This window comes from Ursus arctos, chromosome X (genome assembly GCF_023065955.2).
Source record: "Ursus arctos isolate Adak ecotype North America chromosome X, UrsArc2.0, whole genome shotgun sequence".
NCBI lineage: Eukaryota > Metazoa > Chordata > Mammalia > Carnivora > Ursidae > Ursus > Ursus arctos.
This window is the reverse complement of record NC_079873.1, coordinates 40315923-40338897: the sequence shown is the minus strand read 5'-3', so window position 1 is coordinate 40338897 and position 22975 is coordinate 40315923. Positions and strand designations below refer to the sequence as shown.

Below are 22975 nucleotides of genomic sequence, written 5' to 3'. Positions count from 1 at the left end.
GGGCTTATATGTACATTGAACAAAATCTGGCCAGAATTTCTCCAGATCAGATAATCATGGTTACGTTAGATTGAAGGTCAGGCAATACATTGTGGAGGATTTTCCTTTTCCTTTTACAGAGATTTTTCTTTTCCTAATGTTTACCTATATTGTTTACATTTTTTCTCCATATATAGATTGTGTTTGTGGAGAAAAAATGCTTTTCCAGTCGAAGAGCACAGGAAAAGGAACTTGCCTTGAGTTGGGGCATAAGCTCACGGAGATGACCGCAAAGATGCCATGGGGAAACCAGGAAAGACTACCATCCACCCTGAAAGCATCTGCTCGAAATTTTTTACTAAATATGGTCTCACTGGGAGAATTCTGAGCTGAAAATCACTGACCTTTAGAAAGAACCAACAATAAAATTTCATAGGCCTCAGTGCCTGGCAATCTTTACTTCCTTAGGAACCGATTTGTTTTCTCTGTACGGAGAATGCAAACCATGTAGCTGATCATGTTTACCTTTTTTTTTTTAATTGTGGTTGTCAGGAAGCCAACAGACAAATGCATATGGAAGTCAGGAATACGAGCTATTCATCCTTTTATTCTCTCTCAATTTCTCTAATCCTATTTTTCAATTATTTTCCCTTCTCCATTTTCTTATATGGAAAAACAAGTGGGGAGTACTGTGTTGGGGGTCCCAAAGACCACGCTCAGTTATGACGACTCACTAGAAGTACTCACAGAGTTCAGAAAAGCTGTTACACTTGGGGCGCCTGGGTAGCACAGCGGTTAGGTGTCTGCCTTCGGCTCAGGGCGTGGTCCCGGCGTTACGGGATCGAGCCCCACATCAGGCTCCTCTGCTATGAGCCTGCTTCTTTCTCTCCCACTCCCCCTGCTTGTGTTCCCTCTCTCGCTGGCTGTCTGTATCTCTGTCGAATAAATAAATAAAATCTTTAAAAAAAAAGAAAAGAAAAGCTGTTACACTTGTGGTTATGATTTATTAGAGCCCAAGATACAGATTAAAATCAGCAAAAGGAAAAGGTCCATAGGGAAGAAGCCCACAGAAACCAGGAGCAAGATTCCAGCTCTTCTCTCCAAGTAGAGTCAAACAGATAGTACTTAATTCTCCCAGCAATGATGTGTTACAATACATAGGAAGTATAGTCAATCAGGGAAGCTCACCTGAGCCTTGGTGTCCAGGGTTTTTATTGGGGGTCAGTCATGTAGGCATGGAGTGTCCACCTGTGGCAATGGAGTGACTGACCTTAGCTACTCAGTCTCCAGCTCCAGAGAAGTCAAACTGATACAGTGTAGCCCAAAGACCGAAGCATACAAAACCAGGCGGCCGTATAAGTCACGCTGTTAGCGTAAACTGTGTGGTGTGACCCAAGATCTCAGGTACACAGAGACAGTCTTCATCAGACAAGACATTTCAAGGGCTCAGGGGTTACCTCCCAGAAACTGGTCAAGGGCCAGTCCTGAAGACATTTGAAATATACTAGGTTTGGGCAGCCCAGGCTTGCTGAGTTAACCATTTACTGCGTAGTCCATCCCCCTGGCCTTCGGCCCAGGCTCTGTAAGACCAAAATGCTCATAATTCTCTGATCATCTACATTTAGTGTTGTCTTTAATACAACATATATTAGGTACAGCAATAGTACCAGTATGAATATTCCTGTATATTTGGGGGAACTAGTATGGGGTAGGGGTAGATTTAAAGACACAACTAATCCTCTTATAAAGCCATTACACTTTTGTACTAATTTGATTTCTCATTTGTCCTCTTGATTTACTGCTCTTTGTACCTTATGATAAACTTGTACAGAACTATTCAGCATAGAAATGAGCTCGTAATTAGGAAAATCCAATTTTTCATCATGCTAGTCATTCTCCATTATCGTACATCTTGAAAAGGCTTTAACTCAATTTCCCAATGATTTTGTCATCAATATCAGTACTATCACACGAGCTATTTACATAAGGCAGTAAAATCTTACCAATAGCACTAGTCTTATACTGTATTACAGTATGGTCAGGATATGATTCATTTCAAGTCAGTAAGAATTACAAAGGTGTGTCAACTACAATTAAAAAAAAAAGAATTACAGGGGCACCTAGGTGGCTCAGTCAGTTAAGCATCTGCCTTTAGCTCAGGTCATGACCCCAGGGTCCTAGGATCGAGTCCCACATGGGGCCCCCTGCTCAGCAGGGAGCCTGCTTCTCCCTCTCCCGCTCCCCCCGCTTATGCTCTCTCTCTCTCTGTCAAATGAATAAATAAAATCTTAAAAAAAAAAGAATTACAGAGGTATTTACTAGGACTTTTCAACAGAATCAACTCTTACCCATATACCAGATATTATGCTGGACATGTGTCATTATAATTTGTAATATATTATAACTGGGTCATTTCTGGGTTCCAAGTCAGTCAGAGAGAAAACTAGCCATCCTATGTCAATTCATGGGACTGGGACTGGCTTCTTTTGTATACTGGTTTGTATGCTGTTATATAGCAAGATCTACCTCCCTTCTATGTGGAGGACACAGGGGTACTCAGGGGTAGGTTCCTATCTCTGCTAACTGTACTACAGGATATATCTCATTCTGATCTAGTCTTGAGGCAATGGTAGCCAGAGTACCTTGATGGATGTTACAAGGGTCCCCAGAGACCTTCCATAGCTTTGGAGCCCATAACATTACCATAGGTGTGACCCTTGATCCTCAGCTGCTGAATGGAGAGCTACTGCCCAATGGCCATTTCAGCTCCCATCTGTATTAAGACAGTCGAGAGGTCCTGTTAGGTTAGGGTATAAGCACTAGATCCTAACATCATCCAGCATTATTTGTTGAGTCTGCCTGACCTACTTTACTGAAGAGCTGACTCCTATCCTCTGCCTTCCTCCTGGAAGACAATCCCTCCAGTCTGTGCATTCTAGTCAGTACATATTTTTCCTCCGAACGTTGTTCTTCATTAAAAGAGAATTCAACTTGTCCCATGATATCTAAACTAACACCTATCTCCCCTAAAGCCTTTTTTTGTTTCCCGAATTTATATTGTTTTATTATTTTATTTTTAAGATACTTTATTTATTTGTCAGAGAGAGAGAGAGAGATCACAAGCAGGGGGAGCTGCAGGCAGAGGGAAAAGCAGGCTCCCTGCTGAGCAAGAAGCCCCATGTGGGACTTGATCCCAGGACCCGGGGATCATGACCTGAGCCAAAGGCAGGCGCTTGACTGACTGAGCCACCCAAGGCTTCCCATTGATGTTGTTTTAATCTGCCATGCATGTTGCTGCCACTGTGTACTAATGGCCTGAGTGTAGTTAGGAGACATGTTTTGTACTCCAAAATTTTGGGACCTCCACTAGGGTTAGATGAGTGATAGGTGCATCTAGATGTAATTTAGTCTGAGTATGCCATCAGGCCTCCAAAAGCCTCCTTCATCTCAGAGAGGGGCTGTCCTACAGGGAGTGTGGACCCACCCTGTGATGCCTACTGCTTTATTCCCCATCTGAAACCCACTTCCCCCCTATTCTGTTTCGTCATTTTGCACCCATGAAAGCAAGGGCAATATATACTTGTGCACAGCATGCTGCTTCTGTATGTTGTCCACCATAACCAGGGACCTTAAAAAAAAGATTTATTTATTTATTTGAGGGAGCAAGAGAGTAGCATGAGTTGGGGGAGAGGCAGAGGGTGAGGGAGAAGGAGAGAAGTAGAGTCCCTGCTAGACCGGGCTTTGCTTCCTAGATAAAAGGAATCTCCTTCAACCTCAATATTTTTCAAAAAGGGCAATCTATGCTTAACCAGCTTGCTTTCTTTTTTCATCTTAAGTACTCTATTACTTCTGATGTAAGTTTTCCAGACTCTACAAAAGCATGTTACATCTATAAGCTTAGGCATACTTCAAGTCCCAGAAGGAGGCTGTGGCCTTCTTTTCTCATCATGTTCTCGAGAAACCTTAGAACAAGAGGTTAGACTGGGAGGAAATCTAAAAATTTTGTTGCAGCAAATCATGTATGGGCAACCTGCATGCTTAGAGCTGCTGCTGCTGCTGCGTGGGCCACTCTGGAATTCACCAGAACTCCTGCATCTTCCATGCTCTGCTACGGGAAGTAACCATGACTGTGGACAATTTTACCAAAACCACCAAGATGATTGCCAGTGAACTACAGGAATTCCAGCAAGTGGTCCTTCATAATTGTCTAGCATTGGGCGTGATCTTGGCTTCTCAAGGGGGCACTTGTTTAATGGTTGGAAGGTAGTGCTGTGCGGGTACTCCCTGAAACCTCCCTGATGTTTATGCCATCGGCGAAAATATTCAAACATTTCAGGAAATTCTTCAGGTCACCACTGTCCTCCTCACTCCACTGTGCTCCAGGCCCAATGTCTAAGAATCTTGACTGGATCGCTCTAAACCTTAACTCTTGCTTTTATTCCTTTATTTGGCCTTTAATAACTATGATTTAATTTTATTCCTAGGTATATCTCTTGTGAAATGCCTAATCTCCAAGACATTCCAACAGGTGGCAGCCAGACAGCACAATCAACAGATGATATGACAGGAACAACAAGAACGTGAAGGTCAGCCCCTCATGAAACTCCTTGGACCAAACTCAACTTCCCAATGAGTCTTTTTTTTTTTTTTTTAAAGATTTTTATTTATTTATTTGACAGAGAGAGAGACAGGCAGAGCGAGGGAACACAAGCAGGGGGAGTGGGAGAGGGAGAAGCAGGCTCCCAGCGGAGGAGCCTGATGTGGGGCTCGATCCCAGGACTCTGGGATCACGCCCTGAGCCGAAGGCAGACGCTTAACGACTGAGCCACCCAGGCGCCCCCAGACTTTGTCTGTCTTAAGCAACAGGGGGGGCTAAGGGTTCAAAATTTCCTATTGCTTACCCTCTGCTTTGTCTTGACCTAACTTTAGTCAGGCTTCTCTTTTCCTACAGGTTCCTGAACTCTGCTTGTCTCCAAGCCTGAGCAAACACACAAAAAGTGGAATGTGCCTCCCTTCTCGGCTTCTCCTGGGAACCGACTGACAACAGCCAGGTACTTTCCTATCAGACCCCACTGTCATTTCCCCTTGCTTCTCCCACTTCTCCTCCAAAGATTCAGCTTATCTTTGATTGCCTCCTCCTTACCCTTACCTTTTTTTCCTGCTTCATTTTGGGACCCTTGCAAACTTTTGGCCACAGCACTCTCCCCATTGCAACCACCCCCCTCCACCATTGAAATGGTCCTTCTCCCTCCCTTGCAATAATCCTTTTGAAAAAAAAAGTTTCTCCTTACTAAGTCCTGATTTGTTGTTGTTGTTGTTGTTGTTGTTGTTGTTGTTGTTTTTGACAACCAACACGAAGGAAGATGTGTTAGTACATGCCCAGACTTCTCTTTCAGCAGCCAATAGGTAACCTAGGGCTATGCTGTTGTCTAACACCATGTCTGCTAAAATACGGTGAGATTGGCCAAGAGTTTCAGTTCTTGGCAATTTATTTAATTTGTGTGGATAACTCCTAGGACACAGCTCTCTGAGTTTCTTTCCATTGCTGTGTGGTGTCTTGTACCTAATGCTGTTTTTATGGCTTCCCCCTACTCCAGTGAGTGGTCCTCAAGAAGTTAGTATCAGGGGAATATTTTCTTTAAAGATTTATTTATTTGAGGCGGGGGGAGAGAGAGAATGAGCAGGCGGGGCAGAGGGAGAGAGAATCTCAAGCTGACTCCACACTGAGCGTGGAGCCTGTCACGGGGCTTGATCTCAGGACTCTGAGATCACGACCTGAGCTGAAACCAAGAGTCAGATGCTTAACCAACGGTGCCACACAGATGCCCTACTGGGGGAGTATCTGGAAAGCTTGTTTATAGGGTTGGAGAGTTGTGGCTTGTGTGGTTGCTGAGGGCAGGTCACTGGGGGGGTTGCAGCTGAGGAAAACTCAGCTGGAATTGTGACTCTAATCCAGTGTCCAGTGTTGGACAAGGGGAAGCTTGTAATAGGGGAAGCCCTATACAAGGGATTCCCTTCCAGGCCCACCAGTCTCCCTGTGTTGCCTGTATTCCGTGTTCCCGTGAAGGCAAGTTGTGTGGCTTAATGCAATTCCAGGGGGCGTCAACAGATACTTAGAATGTTAGAGTGTAGCCAAATAAACCTGTGTGTTAGCCACCTCATACTCAGCACCCGGGTCAAAGCAATTGGTTATGGGCTCAGACTATGACTGGCCACATATTTGAAGTAGAAGTTGGCCCATAGGGTTAGAAGACACCTGTGAGTCACCAGCTTCAGACGGCCCTTGTCAGCAGTAGGGCGTAGAGTTCCAGGGCAGGGCGATCCATCAGCGGGTGTGGAGCTGACACTGGCGAATGTAGGACGTTCTCATGTAAGGAGGAGGCATAGCCACAGAGCCGAGGTGAAGAGCGGAGGTCATCCGTGGGCAGCAGTGGCAGGGGAGGGGGTGGCCCAGAGAGAGGTATTTGACAGTCCCTTGGGAATCAGCCACATGGTCTTCCTGGTCTCGGAGTGACTGATTCCACGTCCCGGGTGTTGGGAGCAGGTCCAGGTTTGTTCCTTGGTGTTTTCGGTGGAGCATGTGGGCAGCAGATGGGGACACCTCTCTCTCCAGACAGCGTGAGCGCTTCGCTCACCTCTCCCAGGACAAGGAGCAGAAGCAGGCCGAGAGGACGGGCCCGGGATCAGTGGTGTACGGCTGGTCCCTGTCAGGGTGGAGGAGAAAGTGGCGAGGCTCTGGATTTTCTATAAGGGAGAAAAAAAAAAGGTGAAAGTACCAAGTGGACATGGCTTTGCGGTGGGCGGCAATGTCAGGGCTCCCATGTCCGTGAAAACTGGTAATCGAGGGGCGCCTGGATGGCTCAGTTGATTAAGTGTCTGACTCTTGATATCGGTTCAGGTCTTGATCTCAGGGTTGTGAGTTCGAGCCCCGCATTGGGCTCCATGCTCAGTGGAGAGTCCGCTTCTCCCTTTCTCTCTCCCCCTGCTTGTGTGTGCATGCTCTCTCTCTCTCAAATAAATAAATAAAATCTTTTAAAAAAATTGGTAATTGAGTTGTGTCCAGTGTGGATGTGCACACTAGCAGAGGTCATAGCATCTCCATTCTCTTCATTTGTTATGAATCTTAATATGGTGCAGTTATGCCACAGGGGTGCGAATTTGATGTGATCAGGACCATGGGCAGTACTTTTGAACCCGAGGGACCACTATCCTCCATGTTCTCTTAGGAGCCCTTGTTTTAAAATCTCATTATGTCTTCCTATGACACCTGCTGCCCTAGGACAATAGGATAGGTGAAAAACCCAAGCAATATTACTTTCTAATGCTTGTTGTTGCATTTCCTCTGCAGTGAAGCAGGAGCCTTGATCTGATCATACAATGTGTGGCACTCTCAAAGGCTGTAACCTTCAATAACATTAGTACGGGTTGGTGCCCTGGATAGGTAAGCAGATAGAAGGCCCATGTCAATATTCACCATTGTTAAGTCATATGTAACAGTTCCTGTCACTGCAGGGAGAGGCCTAATGAAACTGATTTGCTATTTCAGATGTAGCCCTCCTTTGTAAATCTTTCTCTTGTGAAGTAGGCCCCGTGTGTAGATTTCTGGCATCTGGTGCAGTCCCTAATGGCTTTGTTTAAATATCTCTTCTGTTGCATAGACTCCTCTATTCACAATCCATTTAAAAAAAATAGCAATTCATTTTTACAACCACATGCTGCCCAAATGCTCTCACCTCTCCTGTGCCCACTGATAAAAGGGCTAGGGTGTTTTCTCCCAAAGGTCTGGAGACTCCCCCTCTTTCTAGAGCCCTACCTCCTTTGGTGGTTTGGTTAATTCATCAGGTTTGGCATTGAAGCATGCCTCCTCTGTCACTTGTTTGGTATGAACAGAGATACGGTATACCCAGATGGGATGGTGGGAGCCAATGTGGTGATTTCCTCACATCTCTGTATCTCAAATGTCTCAGCTTGTATTTTTTTTAGCCCTGATTTTGCCAAAGTCCCCACTGAGTAGTTAGGTCATTAGCCACTGAGCACGAGTCAGTCAAAATGTAAACCTTTGGAGCACGTTTGTCAAAGTCGTACTCTTTTGCTAGGATATTACACGTAGTTCGGCCCACTGGGCACTGTGGTATGTCCCCCATATGGACTCTGGAGTGTTTGAATGGGAGTGACAGGCTGTAGCTACCCGTTGCTGGCCCCTTATATCCCATGCTTACACCATTGGTAAAAGAAGACCACTGCTTTTCTTGTTTCAGGAGTGCTGACCATCCTCCCTGTTGCTCGCATTGAGCAGAGACATTGCTGGGGTTTGGGCGAGTTAGCCTTAGTGGCAGGGTACGTAGCTGTTTCTTCATGGACTTTATAATACTCCAGTAGGGCTGGGTTTAGCTCTGCCCTTAGATACCATTTCCGTTTTAATAAGGAGGCCTCTGTTGCTGATCTGATTTTTACAGGGAGCTTTTTCCTTTATGCAGCACATACTAGAAAGCTCTGTCTGTGGGTAACTGGCTTTGCCCCAGAAAGGGCCTCAGTTTCCATAAATGCCTTGTATGCTGCCAGGAGTTGCCTCTCCAGTAGCAAATACATTTGGGCTGAGACTGGGAGCCGCTTACAGCAAAAGCCCATGGGCAGGAGTTTGCCTGTCTGTTTGGTCCAGAAGCCCCAGGAAGCAAATTTTGTGGTGGCAGAAACTTTTTTTTTTAAAAGTAGGCTCCACACCCAGTGCAGAGCCCAACAAAGGGCTTGAACTCATGACCCTGAGATCAAGACCCGAGCTGAAACCAAGAGTTGGGTGCCCAACCGACTGAGCCACCCACACACCTCAGTGGCAGAAACTTCTAATTGTATGTCCTGTCCTTGGGGCACTGTTGAGAGAGCTGAAGTGAAAGCCCCTTTAGTTTATCTAGTGCCTGTTGTTACTCATGTCCCCACTGAATATGGAAGAGTTACGGACTACCCAGTAGATAGGACCTAGCGAACAGTTAAGGTGAGGGATGTGTTGACACCAAAATCCAAATTTTTCTAGCAAATGTTGAGTCTCCTTACTGATGTGGGAGTTTGGAACACTAGAGCTTTTCCTTTACCAGACTGGGAATAGTCGTCCTTCTCAGTTCCAAATGTAACCTCCAAATTTAACAGACTAGGAGGACCCTTGTGTCTTATGCCCATCCCCTCTCAGCGAGGTGTTCATTCAGCGCCGTGACAGCTCATGAGACAGAGTCGTGGCTAGGTCCAGTGAAGAGGATGGCATCCATGTAATGCCAGAGGCATGTTTGGTAGGAGTGAGGGGCAGCCATGTAGGTCCTGTCAACAAAACCCATGTACAATGGCGAGACTATCGAAGTCCCCCACAGGCAACCAGGCAATTGTTGACCCTCAAAGGTGAAGGCAGATTGTGGTCAACTCTCCTGTGAGGTTTTCACTGAACGGAACATGTTAGCCAAGCCTGTAACTCCACACCATTTACCCGTGTTATTTTTTTAAATTTAAATTCAATTAGCCAACATACAGTACATCATTAGTTTCAGATGTAGTGTTCAGTGATTCATCAGTTGCGTCTCACACCCAGTGCTCATCACATCACGTGCCCTCCTTAATGCCCATCACCCAGTTACCCCAACTAGCCATACCCATGTTATTTTGAATGGTGTTCATTGAGGAGGTGATATCTGGTAGAGGAGCTCTAGTGAAGGGAAAAGCCTTGTTTCGTCCTCTGTAATCTGTAATTAGCCTCCACTCACTAGTAGAGTCTGTAAGCACAGGCCATAATGGGGAACTGAAAGGTGAGATCCTTTAGTGCTTTGCTGTAGCCATTACTAGGCCCACGCCGATGGGGAAACTCATTCTCACTGGGTGGCGCCCATCAATGGTGTAAAAGCCTTAGATTCGTTCCGCGAGGTTACCTGCGGACTGCGATGGTCCATTCCAATAATGGGAACAGGTAGATTCTCCAAGGGAACAACCAGGAAAGAAACATCTTTTAGCAAATCTGGGCCAATTTTATTTTTTATTTCTTTCACCACCCCCCAGGGGCCAATTTTAATAGTTTAAGTTGGTAATTTTCCCTTTAATAACCTCCCAATCTGGTCCCCTCCTTTGGAGGGTCCCTTTGAAGCATGAGTGCTCCCTGGGATGAGGGAGGTTTGAGCACCCATGTCCAACAGAGCCAGCCAGAGTATTTATTTTTTGGAGCCCCAATCACAGTTAATGTGGTACAAGGGCGATTTTCTTCTAGAAGGGTCCTCCTCACTTCCGTGGCTGCTGGATCCCTATGTGGGGGCTGTCCTGGGCACTGATGGAGATCAGTTGTAGGTACTGAAGGTGAGGCTGCCTCTGAAGGGGGAGCCTGCTCTAGCTTGTCATCTAACCCTAGCGTTGTAATTACTCCGCCTATTTATTAGAGAACATCCAGTCTGGGACCCTCTTGTCTCTCCGGGTTCCACATCATCTGTGATGGTTACGTTTGTGAGTGAACTTGACTGGGCCATGGAGTGCCATGGTATTTGGTCTTCCTACCTGACTGCCTTGACCACAGACTTTGTTTTGTTTTGTTTTCTGCTTTTGGACTCAGACTGAACCATTGGCTCTTCCTGGGCCTTGAGCCAGCAAGTCTTTGGACTGGAACCATGCCGTTGGCTCTCCTGGGGCTCCAGCTTGAGGACTGTAGATTTCAAGGCTTGTCAGTCTCCAACCACATGAGTTCAGTTCCTCATAATAAACCTCTTTCTATATGTGTACATCCCATTAGTTCTGTTTCTCTGGAGAATCCTGACTAATGTATAACCTGTCTTGTTTTCCTAAGGTTTCCGCTTAAGCAGAGGCCCGGCTGTAGGCGGTTTGTTTGGCTGGGGGCGGGTGCGGGCAGGACTGGCCCTCGACAGGGAGTTCCTCCCACCATAGCCTGTGACGGGGGGGGGGGGGGGGGGGCGGGGGGGGCAGGTTCACTGTTGATCGTTGTTTTGATTTAGGTCAGGTGGCCTAAGCACTTGGCTCTGAGTTTGTTTTTCATGAATTTCTATTAAATTCAGGGCAGCTATGGCTTCTTGTGTTGTTTTAGCATTAGCCATCACTGTCAGGAAAGATGACTTCTATTTGTCAGGAGCCCCCACTCCCCACCCCGGGAAACAACTGTGTGGACTCAGGATTCAATTCCGCCTCCTCTAACTTGCCAAGTCATGCAGCACACCATCTGTTACCTGATAAGCCCACTCCAACATTCCCAGCTGATGGAGGAGATCTTTGGCCTCAGCTAGCATTTTCTGTTGACAGTCTGCTCAGGTGGATATAAAGCCTAATGTAGGGTGGGTGGTCCTCTAAGCCATAAAAATCCACATCAACAAGGTGTATGTGGACAGGGGTCTGAGGCCTCCTCCTGGGGAGGGGGGTGTACTTCCCACCTTCCCTACCAATTGCACAGGATCCTTTAGTAGGGACGCCATTTTTCCATCCTGTACTGTGGCAGCCAATTGGTTTTATTTCAGCCCCTATTAGGTGGAACTCTGAATGAGCGAGTGGGGTGGGGGGTTGGGGTGCGGGTAGGGAGAGAGAGAGAGAAGAAGAAGGTAGAGGAGGAGGAGGTAGAGGAGGAGGAGGAAGGGGAGTCTCCTCCTTCAAATGAAAACCAGCCCCTCCTTCTCGACCCTCCCCTCTTGTCTCTTTGGTCTATGTTACCTTGCAGGTGGTCTTGGGGAGAGGGTAGGTTCTCTTCTCCACTACCATGGTGGTATCTTGCTGCCTGTTCCTCTAGAGAGTACCAGTCCTCTTCCTGCCCCCGCCAAGTCCTCCCCCCGCCCCCGCCAAGTCCTCCCCTCCATCTTGTCTCCCCATCCTGGTGAGAAGCTGCCAAGGGGAAGGCCTAGTGTGCCTCTCCTGGTATGGAGCCCCTGTTCAGCAGGACAGCCCCCAGTTTAGGAGTCCTGGAAAGAGCAGGAATATAAACTTCCTTGTCTTTAGTCACTTTAATGCTTGAGCCACCTCAACCTGGGGGGGGGGTCTGGACACCCTTCCAGGGAGGGACTAGAATGGCATCTGCAACAGCAGATCTGCGTGCAACAGCCTCCAAGTCAGGCCAGCTGTGTGCAAAGGTGCCTCCCCCAGCCGCACTCAGGAGACAGGCCTTGGCCTGCTGTCTCTGCCTTATAAGCTGGTTTAGCTGCCATAGTGGTCCCCAGAGGCGAGGATGACCTCTCCTCTCCGAGTACCCCTGAGTGACTGGCCCTCGACAGGGAGTTCCTCCCACCATAGCCTGTGACGGGGGGGTGCAGGGGTAGCTCACCCTCAGTGCAGGGCGCGGCCTCCCCCCCTTCTCTGTTCAGGCCGGAGGGTCTTACATTCTTCGTCGCCTGTTCAATGGGGCGCCTAGGCAGGCGAGCTGACCTCCTTCCTCAGGCAGCGCAGTGCCTCTGACCTCAAAAGTCAGTTCCAGTGGCTTAGATTCATTCGAAGACTGGTATAACTGCCCGGCTGAGGTAATGAGGCATGGGGAGACCATGACAAATGTGTTATGGAGCACAGAGCAATGCCATGCCAAAGCGAGGTGGTGGCTTTCCGAATTCTGAATCCCAGCCATTTGAGGCTGTCCGGGGTTTTTGCCAATTGGTCGTCCTACTGACGGGGTGGCCCCCTGTCTATTTCTTGATTATCTCCAGAAATCCTCTCTTGCTCATTGCCACTGTGTGCAGGGGTTTGCTGTATGTGGGGGCTGAGCAAGGAAAAATATATGACCACAAGGTGGCAGTGGGACACACAAGCTTTATCGGGTGACTCTGACAGGGCTTGCCGGAAGGGTAAGTGCTTCACAGGAGTCTGTACAAGGGTGCCTGGGGGGGCTCAGATGGTTAAGTGGCTGCCTTCGGGTCCTGGGATCGAGCCCCACGTCGGGCTCCCTGCTCAGTGGGGAGTCTGCTTCTCCCTCTGCCTCTGCCTCTCCCCCTGCTCATGCTCTCTCTGTATCTCTCTGTCTCAAATGAATAAATAAAATCTTAAAAAAAAAACCCCAAGAGTCTGTACAGAGGCTAACTTCAAGGGTCACTTAGAAGGGGAGAAAGGAGGGCGCCAGGGTGGCTCAGTCAGTGAAGAGTCTGCCTTCGGCTCAGGTCATGATCCCAGGGTCGTGGGATCGAGCCCCACATCGGGCTCCCTGCTCAGCGGAGACTCTTCTTCTCCCTCTGCCCCTCATCCAGCTCATGCTCTCTCTCCTCTCAAATAAATAAAATCTTAAAAACAAAGACTCGTTTACAGCCTTCCGGAACTCCTGGCAGCAGTCTGACGTAATTGATTTGCCAGTTTACATGTGGGGTCTTCTCCAAAGGAATCGGCTCCGTAGTCATCTGAGGTCTCTGTCTTTCTTGTCATTTAACAGGGCGGTTTTTTTTTTTTAAAGATTTTATTTATTTATTTGTCAGAGAGAGACAGAGAACGAGAGATCGCAAGCAGGGGGAGCAGCAGGCAGAGGAGAAGCAGGCTCCCCCTGAACAAGGAGCCCAATGCCGTGCTCATCCCAGGACCCTGGGATCATGACCTGAGCCGAAGGCAGACGCTTCACCGACTGAGCCACTCAAGCGTCCGTTGACAGGACACTGCTGGCTGACATTTTGTGTCTCAGTGGGTGCTAGAGGAAAATGTCAACTACGAACTCATGCCTGCCTTGCTTCGTCTCTCCCACGTCCACTCAGTTCATAGACCCAGATGGCTGCCTCAAGCCAGCACACCAGCATATCCACTTGCCAGTTCCTTTGGATCCTGGAAACGGGTTCTTCTGATGGGCACTGACATGCTCTACTTTACTGCACCACTTAAATTCCCCAGTGATTTTCACAGGACAGGTGACCCATATGGGGACCCCTTTAATAGTCCAGTTTTCTATTACCCATCTGCCTGACCATATGGCCAGGCCAGTGACTACTACCCATTAGTCAGTAAAAACTCTAACACAGTGGTTCTTATCCTTGCTCTGTTTTTCCATCACTGCAAGGAAAACAGCGCACAATCCAGCCCACTGACTTGATTTGTTTTCACCGTCTTTGACCAGAGTTTTTACACCAGTCGATTGCCGTGTGGTGGCCTTCCAAACAGGATGTCATCTGTCCACCTTGGAGCTGCCATCTGCAGACTAAGCAGCTTTTCGTTGTCCAGGGTAGAGCTGTTCCTAGGACGCCCCCCATGCAGGGACAGGATTTGGCAGGTCCTCGGGTGATTCCGAAGTCAACCCGCTTGTGAATATGATTTCGTGCATTCCTCCGGCAGCATGTTGCTGGTAAACCACGTCCATTTTATTATGGAACTCTTCTGGGCACTGCCTTTCTTCTTGGAGTGTCTCTCTGACATTACCCAAGACATGACGGCTATCTCATGTTTCAAGATCATCGTGTGACCTTCAGTCATGGGGGACGGTTTCACTGAATGCCCAATAGCAAGCTAGTAATTGTTTCTCAACCAGTGTCTATTATACCTGCTGTGTCTGGAAATTTCCTGGTCCAGACTCTTAGTGATCGCCACTGGGTGGCACTCGCGGGCTTTCACCGTAAGTTCCAGTCTGTTCCCTTTTGTCCTGCATGTATTCTATACTGGTTCAGATTAAGAACCTGTGTGGGTTCTGGCGATTCTGTAGGCTCCCATTTAGCATGTTCAGTGAATACTGGCCGAAGGTAAACTCACATGCCTTCTGTTCTACCATACTAGGTGGGAGAAGTGTTCCATAGTCAGACTCGTCCCAATAATACATTCGGGTAAGGAAGATGCAACCACCTCACACACTTCACGTGAAGTCCGTTCACACATTTCGATTTGCATCCAAAATCCATTTTAATCTCATCAACTATTGCACCCCAATATTCTCCCAATTGAACTGTAGTCTCTGTTAGGACTTCACCAACAGGTTTGGGAAGACTGTGCATTGGGATCTCATGTCAAGGAGTCCCAGGAAGTTTTTCCCTGCCCTGCCATTTTACTCACTCATGTTCATATAGCCTTGGGTCCCCAGGCCAGCGGATCTGGCCAAGAGACTTGTGGCTCCTTCATCAATCCTTATCCTGATTAATTTGCCAAACCATGAGCCCTAGTAACTCAAGGTCAGTTTTCCCATCATTATCTTTGCCTTCTGGCTTTTTTTAAAAAAGATTTTATTGATTGATTGTTGTTATTATTATTATTTTTTTGGTATTTTTAATGACTGAAACAAAACAGATCTAAAACTGCAGCTTCTGGAAGAACCACTTGTTCTTGCGGGTCTTGTACTTCTCCTCGAATTTGACCTTGGCCTCTCGTCCGGCCTTGTGTTTAAGAGCAGGGACTCTGAAGACATCCTTGTTGACGACAGTTTTGTCCAAGGGGATATCCACAGAGTACCTTGTGGGCACAGGTGATTGTAGTTATAAACTTTCACAAGAGACTTGATCTTTGACCTCTTGGCGATTTTCTTCTTGCCCATGGCAGCTGTCACTTTGTGGGGATAGTGGTCAATTCCAGCCACCAGAGCATGGCTGTAGGGACGGTCTGAAGTGCCATCATCAGTATTCTTCACGATGACCGCTTTGTGTGCAGAATAGCGTCCGGCCAGGACCAGCAACACCTTCCCGGGTTTCAAGAACTTGCCCATCTCTACACCAGTCACTTGAGCCTACGGCAGAAAGGAAGAAAGGACAGTTCCACTAACCTTTCACCCCGGGGGAGCCAAGATCCTATTTATTTGAGAGAGAGAGAGAGGCAGGCAGACGGAGAACAAGGGTCCCCACTGAGCAAGGAGCCCAATGCAGGACTTGATCCCAGGACACTGGGATCATGACCTAAGCCAAAGGCAAATGCTTAACCAACTGAGCCACCCAGGCGTCCCACCTTCTGGCTTTTAAAATTCTTCCAGACTAGGGAGAATAGAGTGGATTTGTTTAGGGCATGCCAGTGTTGATGGACCAGCGGAGGGCCCATCAGTCCACCCAACCTCCAATAGAGCTGCATTAGTGCTTTGGATTTGGCTCCATCAATATCTGCTTTATTAATCCCATTTCTCAGTAACTGTTTAAAAATTTCCACCCTGCTCGGACAAGTCCCTTGACTCTCCCTTTTGTATTTCCCCATTCTTTTGTGTATCACTCTAATTTTCTTAGCATCTATGATATCATAATTGATAAGAAATATATATTTGATCATTCAGATGACCACAATATATTTCTCAGATATATTTGGTTTTCATCCACAGTTCCTAAGAAGGCTTCAGAAATATAAAGGTGACATGGATGTCTTGTTACTAATGAGGGGGACTTCTGGATCCCACCCTTGGTGAGCTTGTGGCCAGGAGGACCAACCATATGATTAGAAGGTTGGAATTTTCAGCCCCACCCCTTGACCTCTGGGGAGAGGAGTGGGGCTGGAGGTTGAATCAGCCAATTGCCAATGACTTAGTCAATCATGACTACACAATGAAGCCTCGATAAAACCCCAAAGGACTGGATTTGGAGAGATTCTGTGTTGGTGGACACAGGGAGATAGGAGGACAGTGGTGCTCTTTCCCCATACCTTGCCCTATGTATCTCTTCATCGGGCTGTTGATTTATATTCTTCAGTGAACTAGTAAATGTGTTTCCCTGAGTTCTGTGAGCTGCTCTAGCAAATTCAAAGAATCTCACGAGAAGGTTCTGGGAACCTCCAATTTCTAGCCAGTTGGTCAGAAGTACAAGTAATCTGGAATTGTGACTGGCATTTGAAGTCCAAGGAGGAGGTTGTTAGACCTTCCAGTCTGTAGCTGGTCCGACAGAAGCACAGGTAACTGCCTGGGGCTTGTCACTGGTGTCTGAAGTTGGGGGGTGGGTGTGGGGCTTGTAGGACTGAGCCTTTAACCTGTGGAATCTGATGCTACCTCTGGGTAGATAGTATCAGAATTGGGTCAAATTCTCAGACACCGTGCTGGTGTCCTAGAATTGCTTGGTATGTGTATGTGTGTTGGAGGGGAGCTCCATTCCCCCACGTTGGAATTAGGTCTGGAAACTCAAAGAGTTGGTGTCAGTAGAGCATCTGTAAGATCCAGAAGTTGATGATATTGATGCAAAAAAATACCCCAAAAAACCCGAGATAATTCCTTACTATGATTTTGTTAAATTAACGTTTATTAAATAGAGCCCTGGGGAGCCAGATGGTGAGCCAGGTTCAAGGAAGAAATTAAAAATAGGGAGGCCTATTATTCACAGGTCCTGGGCCACACAGGGAGGCAGAGAGAGACGCAGGGCCTGGGGCCCATGCCTTTATCAGAGTCCATGGGTACACTGCTTTGGGGTTTCTGGGCTAAGGCCAGATTGGTCAATTCAAACCATAAAGAATGAGGGTTTGGTAGGCTCCACCGGGTCTTATATAAGGGGCATGCAAGGGGAAGGTTCCGGGGTGGGGGAAGACCTGTTTATCACAAAGGCCATTGAGGAAGTCCGATCAGGAACTTAGGTTTACTCGTGATTCTGTGCGCTGTTGTCCAGCACATGTTGTTGCAAGAGGTTGCTGAGGGTCAGTTTAAGGCTCCCGTAGGCTGCTTGTGCACACAGAATAGATGCCAACGCAGAAAAACCATGGAGTAGCTTAGCTAAACTCTTGACTCTCCTTTGTCCTAGAGCCCCTCTGGTTTCCGTAGTTTCTTGCTTTTGTCCCCCTGCCACCTGGGCTACGCTCTTCGTGGCCAGAGGTTGTAGAGGTGCTCTCTGGTCTTCCAGCATGTTTGTTTCCCATTTGGTTGTGGCTCTGAGGCTAGCAGCTGTAGTTTAGACCAGCCCAAATCTGAGGTTGGCCCACTGTCAGGAACCACCTCAACACTCTCCTTTATTTTCATTTTAGTTACTACAGATAACAATAACCAAGAGATTGTATATTCAGCTTGTTTCTTATTACTTTGCTTGTCCTTGTATATCCAGTGTGGTGGCTAATTCATGTGTCAACTTCACTGGACCGTTGGGTGCCCAGATACTTGGCTAAACATTATTTCTGGTTGCATCTGTGAGGGTGTTTCCAGATGAGATTAGAATTTAAATAGATTGAGCAAAGGAGATTCCCCTTCCCAGTGTGGGTGGGCATCATCCATTCCATTGAGGGCCCGATAGAACAAAAAGGCAGAGGAGGGGCTTTGCCGGACTTTTTGAGCTGAGACATTGGTTCTCTCCTGGCCTTGGACTGGGACTTACGCCATTGATGCTCCTGGTTTTCAGGCCTTTAGACTTGGATTGGGTTTTATACAGCCACCTTTCCCGGATCTCTAGCTTATAGACAATATATTGTGGGACTTCTCAGCCTCTATAATCGCACGAACCAGTTCTCTATAAGAAATGTCATTATAGGGGCGCCTGGGTGGCTCAGTCGTTAGGTGTCTCCCTTCGGCTCAGGGCGTGATCCCAGGGTCCTGGGATCGAGCCCCGCCTCGGGCTCCCTGCTCCGCTGGGAGCCTGCTTCTTCCTCTCCCACTCCCCCTGCCTGTGTTCCCTCTCTCGCTGGCTGTCTCTCTGTCTGTCAAATAAATAAATAAATAAAATCTTAAAAAAAAAAGAAATGTCATTATATATATGTAGGTTCTACCTATTTATACAGGTTCTACTCCTGTTTGGAAATATATACAATAATATAGAACAGAACCAATAATAAATAAACATTTAAAAATATATAATTGGTTCTGTTTCTCTGGAGGACCCCGACTAAAACATCCAGTAACCCAACTGCTCAGGAGTTAGGTCTGTCATTTCTGAATTCTGGTAACTTTTACTTCTAGTAACTGATCACAGCCTAGCTGCTATTTTATACCATGGGTGACTTGGTAGCTATCCAGGCATCAAAGGTTCATTAACCCCCACTGCCTCATCTTTCCTATTCTCCAACAATACCTTTGCCATGTTTCAGTGAACCAGGGTCATTCTAGTGAATGTCACTCCTGATGCCAAGTATATGGTCTCCAGGATCACTCTTAGGTTTAATGATTCACCGGAAAGACTCACAGAACTCAGAAAAGTGATTGTATGCATGACTGTGGTTTATTACAGCAAAGGAACACAGATTAAAATCAGCAAATGAAAAAGGTGCGCAGGGCAGAGGCCAGGAGAAACCAGGTGCTAGCTTCCAGCTTTTTCTCCCAATGGAGTTACATGGACAGCACTTAATTTTCCCAGCAATCATGTGTGACATGTATAAAGTATTGCCAACCAGGGAAGCTCACCGGAGCCTTGAGTCCAGGGTTTTTATTGGGGGTCCGTCTCAGGCATGGGGCACCTGCGTGACTCAGCTCTTTAGTCTCCGAGCCCTCTAGAGGCTAAACCAATAAAGTGTGGTCTAAAGACCCAGACACATAAAAACGTACATGCTCCATAAATCAGATTGTTAGCATAGACTATCTGGTGTGGCCCAAGGTCTTAGATAAACAAAGACTCTCTTATCAGGCAAGATATGCCAGAGACTTAGAGGTTATCTCTCAGGAGCTGCTTAAGTGCCAGTCCTGAAGACGTTCGGAAGGTGTCCGGTTTGGGAAGCCCAGGCCTTATGACTTCAGTCTCTACTGCACAGGATAAACAAACATCTCAATAGGGACCGTATCATTTTCTACTCCTGTTTAGAAAGGACCTAAGGGGAAGAACAGAGTGTTCAGAGACCAGGGTGTCACGTATTTTTATATTGGAAGATACAAAAATGTTGTCTCTTCATATGGACGGCTTGTTACCCTGCTGAAGGCAAATAAATCTGCCAACTGAAAATTCTATACCCGATCTATACCAGTAGTTAAAAAAATCAGCCTTCTCCATACAAATCTAAGAGAACTGATCACCAGTAGACTTGTACTGCTAGAAATACTAAAGGGAGTTATTTAATCTGATCCCAAATGGAGGAAAGAATTATGGAAAGGAATGAGGAGGTATAGAAAGGTTGAACATAAAAGAATGGAAAAAGATACGCCATGAAAACACTAGTAGACAGCTGCGGTAACTACACTGATAGCAAAGTAGACTGTAAAGGAGAAGAAGTATTGCTAGAGCTAAAGGGAGAAGTTTCATAATAATAAGGTCAATTCAAGGGAAAATATGACAATTCTAAATTTTTTTTAAAGATTTTATTTATTTATTCGACAGAGATAGAGACAGCCAGCAAGAGAGAGAACACAGGCAGGGGGAGTGGGAGAGGAAGAAGCAGGCTCATAGCGGAAGAGCCTGATGTGGGGCTCGATCCCATAACGCCAGGATCACACCCTGAGCTGAAGGCAGACGCTTAACCGGTGTTTTATGGTTTTCAGAGTATAGGTCTTTCACCTCTTTGGCTAGGTTTATTCCTAGGTATCTTACTGTATTTGGTTCAATTGTAAGTGGGATTGATTCCTTAATTTCTCTTTCTGTTGCTTCATTATTGGTGTATAGAAATGCAACAGATTTCTGTACGTTGATTTTGTATCCTATGACTTTATTGAGTTTGTGTATCAGTTCTAGCAGTTTTTGATGGAGTCTTTTGGGTTTTTTATATATAGTATCATGTCACCTGCAAACGTGAAAATTTTACTTCTTCCTTGCCAATTTGTATGACTTTTCTTTTTGTTGTCTGATTGCAATGGCTAGGAATTCAGTACTCAAGTAAATAACAGTGGTGAGAGTGGATATCTCTGTCTTGTTCCTGACTGTAGAGGAGAAGCTCTCAGTTTTTCCCCAATGAGTATGATGTTAGCTGTGGGTTTTTCATAGATGGCCTTTATTATGTTGAGGTATGTTCCCTCTAAACCTACTTTGTTGAGGGTTTTTATCACGAATGGATGCTGTACTTAGTCAAATGCTTTTTCTGCATCTATCGAAATGATCATATGGTTCTTATCCTTTCTTTTATTAATGCGATGTACACATTGATTTGTGAATTTTGAACTACACTTGCAACCCAGGAATAAATCCCACCGCTTGATTGGGGTGGATTTTTTTAAATGTATTGTTGAATTCAATTTGCTAGTATTTTATTGAGAATTTTTGCATCCAAGTTTATTAGGGATATTGGCCTGTTCTCTTGTTTAGTGGTGTCTTTATCTGGTTTTGGTATCAGGGTAATGCTGGCTTCATAGAATGAGTGTGGAAGTTTTCCTTCCTTTTCTATTTTTTGGAATAGTTTGAGAAGGATACGTATTAATCCTTTTAAAAATATTTGGAAGAATCTTCCTGTGAAGCCATCTGGTCCTGGACTTTTGTTTGTTGGGAGTTTTTTGATGACTGATTCAATTTCTTTGCTGGTTATTGCTCTGTTCAAATTTTCTATTTCTTCCTGTTTCAGTTTTTGTAACTGGTTGCAAGAACTCATGAAATTCAGCCCCTCTTGTTTTCCAAGCCAATGGCTTTGGGGAAACCTCCTTGTGTGTTCCTCTCTATCTTGGCTTTCTCTGTGACCATGGTTCCCTCCCCTCTGCAGCACCCATGATCCCTTTGTCCCCTAAACTAAGTCTCTGCACTTCCAAACCTTCTTCAAGCTCACCTCTTCTCTCCCTTTAGTTGTGGAGTTTGATTTGTCAATCTTCAGGTTGATTTCTGGGGTATTTAGGATGATTTGATAGTCATCTAGTTTTGTTTGTGGGATGAGGCAAGCCTGGCGTCCCCCTACTCTGCTGCCATCTTCCTACCTCCACCTCCCAACATCTGCTTTTAAGGTCTCATGTAATTACACTAGGCCCATATGGGTAATCCAGAATAATGTCTCTACATTAAGATAAACTGATTAATAATCTTAATTATATCTGTAAAATCCCTTTTGTCATGTGACAAAACATATTCATGTATATGGCAACTCATCATACTCAGTTTCTGGAAATTAGGGAAGGGTATCTTTGGGTGTCCATTATTCTGCCTATTATATCATCTGATCACATAGGTTCAAAATATATAAAGTGAAAGTTGATAGAATTAAAAGGAGAAATAGACAAATCCCCAACATGGTTATGGATTTTAACACACCTCTCTCAGTGATGGAACAAGCAGAAAAAAATCAGAAATGATATAAAAGATTTGAACAACACAATTAACGAATTTCAGATGATTGGTACATAGACAACACCATGCCCAGCAACTGAAGAATTCACGTTCTTTTCAGGTGCACAAAGAGCGTTTACCCAAATAGATCCCATGCTGGTCTATAAAGAACGGCTCAACAAATTTCAAAGGATAAGGTTTAACAGTGTATGTTCTCTGACCACAATGGAATTAAATTACATATCTCTAACAGATAACTAGAAAAATCCTCAAATGTTTGAAAATAACTCACACAATTGTAAATAACTCATGGATCAGGAAGAAATCACAGTAGAAATTAGAAAATGTCCGGGACCACATGTTAATGAAAATATGTCATCTCATTGATGCAGAAAAAAATTTGACAAAAATCCAACGTCCTTTCATGATAAAAACACTCCACAAACTAAAAATAGAAGGGAAGTTCCTCAACCTGATAAAAGGCATTTATGGGAAACCCATAGCTAACATCATACTCAATAGTAAAAGAACAAAAACATTTCCCTAAGATCAGGAACAAGACAAGGAGGCCCACTTTTGCACTTCTACTAAACATTGTACTCAGAGTTCTAGCCAGAGCAATTTTAGGTCAAGAAAAAGAAATTAAAGGCACTCAAATTGGGACGGATATTATCTTTTTTTTTAGCATCTTTTTTTTTATTTAAAGCCTTTCAATTGTTTTTTTTAATGTTTTTTTATTATATCATGTTAGTCACCGTACAGTACATCCTTGGTTTCTGATGTAAAGTTCGATGATTCATTAGTTGCGTATAACACCCAGTGAACCATGCAATACGTGCCCTCCTTACTACCCATCACCAGTCTATCCCATTCCCCCACCCCCTCCCCTCTGAAGCCCTCAGTTTGTTTCTCAGAGTCCATAGTCTCTCATGCTTCATTCTCCCTTCTGATTAGCCCCCTTTCTTTATCCCTTTCTTCCCCTACCGATCTTCCTAGTTCTTTTTTTTTTTTTAAAGATTTTATTTATTTATTTGACAGAGATAGAGACAGCCAGCGAG

The 22975-nt window shown here is 45.7% G+C and overlaps 1 pseudogene; it reads right to left on the bottom strand.

Annotated features, from left to right (window-relative positions):
* Nucleotides 1-15167: 15167 nt before the first annotated feature.
* On the bottom strand, nucleotides 15168-15577 carry LOC113265996 (60S ribosomal protein L27-like; annotated as a pseudogene).
* Nucleotides 15578-22975: the final 7398 nt, after the last annotated feature.